Genomic DNA, 2,500 nt, shown 5'->3' with positions numbered 1-2,500 from the left:
TATGATGAAATCTCTTATAATCAGACTATATATATAAATGTTATGTTATTATATTATTAATTAAGAAAAGCAAATAAAAATTATATAAAAATATTTATTTAACATACATTTATATATATGAAATATATAAAAATATCATAATATCATCATCTCATATATATTATATATTTTCAAATTTTGGCTAATCGATGATATCAAAATAATTTACGAAAATAAGACATATTTGTGATGATGGCATTGGGGTATATATAATATGATAAAAAAATATATGGAAAATATCATCATATATATAATTTATTAATTTTAATATATATTGGTTAACCGATGATGATATTATTGAAATATATAAAATATAATTGAATTATATGAAATCAAATTGAAATGTATTGAGTTAAATTTTTTCCATACATTTTTCACAATGCGTTGTGTACATGGACAAACAAAAACACTCACGGTGAAGGCATGTGAAATATATGAAAGATAATCAAATCGAATTTATATGAAACTATATTCGATTAAATGTATGAAAGTAAAATTTAACAAAATTTTGCCCATACATTTTTCACAATGCGTTGTGTACATTGTCAGAAACACTCACGTGAAGTCAAGTGAGATATCTATGAAAGAAAATCAAATCGAATTTATATGAAACTATATTCGATTAAATGTATGAAAGTAAAATTTAACACAATACATTCATTTGATAAACTGAATAAATATATAATAAAGACATTTGAAATATATGGAAAATATCATCATATATATAATTTATTATTTTAATATATATTTGGTTAAATCGATGATATTATTGAAATATATAAAATTTGAATATTGAATTATATGAAATCAAACTGAAATGTATTTAATTGAATTTTTCCCATACATTTTACACAATGTGTGGTGTGCATGGCAAAAAACACTCACGGTGAAGGCATGTGAAATATATGAAATATAATCAAATCGAATTTATATGAAACTATATTCGATTAAATGTATGAAATTAAAATTTACCACAATACATTCATATGATAAACTGAATAAATATATAATAAAGCCATTTGAAATATATTGAATTGTATTAAGTTAGATTTTCACCATACATTTTTCACAATGCGTTGTGTACATTGTCAGAAACACTCACGGTGAAGGCAAGTGAGATATATATGAAAGAAAATCAAATCGAATTTATATGAAATTATATTCGATTAAATGTATGAAAATAAAATTTACCACAATACATTCATATGATAAACTGAATAAATATATAAGAAAAACATTTGAAATATATTGAATTGTATTAAGTTAAATTTTGCCCATACATTTTTCACAATACGTTGTGTACATGGACAAACAAAAACACGCACGGTGAAGGCATGTGAAATATATGAAAGATAATCAAATCGAATTTATATGAAACTATATTCGATTAAATGTATGAAAGTAAAATTTAACAAAATTTTGCCCATACATTTTTCACAATGCGTTGTGTACATTGTCAGAAACACTCACGGTGAAGGCAAGTGAGATATATGAAAGAAAATCGAATCGAATTTATATGAAACTAAATTCGATTAAATGTATGAAAGTAAAATTTAACACAATACATTCATATGATAAACTGAATAAATATATAATAAAGACATTTCAAATATATGGAAAATATCATCATATATATAATTTAGTATTTTAATATATATTTAGTTAAGTTGATGGTATTATTGAAATATATAAAATGTAATTGAATTATATGAAATCAAACTGAAATGTATTGAATTGAATTTTTCCCATACATTTTTCACAATGTGTGGTGTGCATGGCAAAAAACACTCACGGTGAAGGCATGTGAATAATATGAAAATATCAACATTTAACTAACCAATGATATTGAAGCATATAAATCGAATCATAACTATATGAAACACGAATTTGAGTTATGTTAAACTGGTGATATTGTGGATTTATTCCTAGTTTTCCATACGTTAGTTTAAATAGAAACAATTTTCGAATATGTATACATATATGAAGAATTTATATTCTATACTAACATATTACGGAATGTAACTATTGATTGTTGCCTTGGCATATTGGTGTATTGTGAGATTTCATTCATAGTTTTCCATACGTTAGTTTAAATAGAAACAATTTTCGAATATATATACATATATGAAGAATTTATATTCTATACTAACATATTATGGAATGTAACTATTGATTGTTGCCTTGGCATATTGGTGTATTGTGAGATTTCATTCATAGTTTTCCATACGTTAGTTTAAATAGAAACAATTTTCGAATATATATACATATATGAAGAATTTATATTCTATACTAACATATTATGGAATGTAACTATTGACTGTTACCTTGGCATATTGGTGTATTGTGATTTTATTCATGGTTTTCCATACGTTAGTTTAAATAGAAACAATTTTCGAATATATATACATATATGAAGAATTTATATTCTATACTAACATATTATGGAATGTAACCTTGGCAT

This window comes from Anastrepha ludens, unplaced genomic scaffold (assembly GCF_028408465.1).
Source record: "Anastrepha ludens isolate Willacy unplaced genomic scaffold, idAnaLude1.1 ptg000075l, whole genome shotgun sequence".
Classification (NCBI taxonomy): Eukaryota; Metazoa; Arthropoda; class Insecta; order Diptera; family Tephritidae; genus Anastrepha; species Anastrepha ludens.
Note: the sequence above shows the minus strand (reverse complement) of the source record.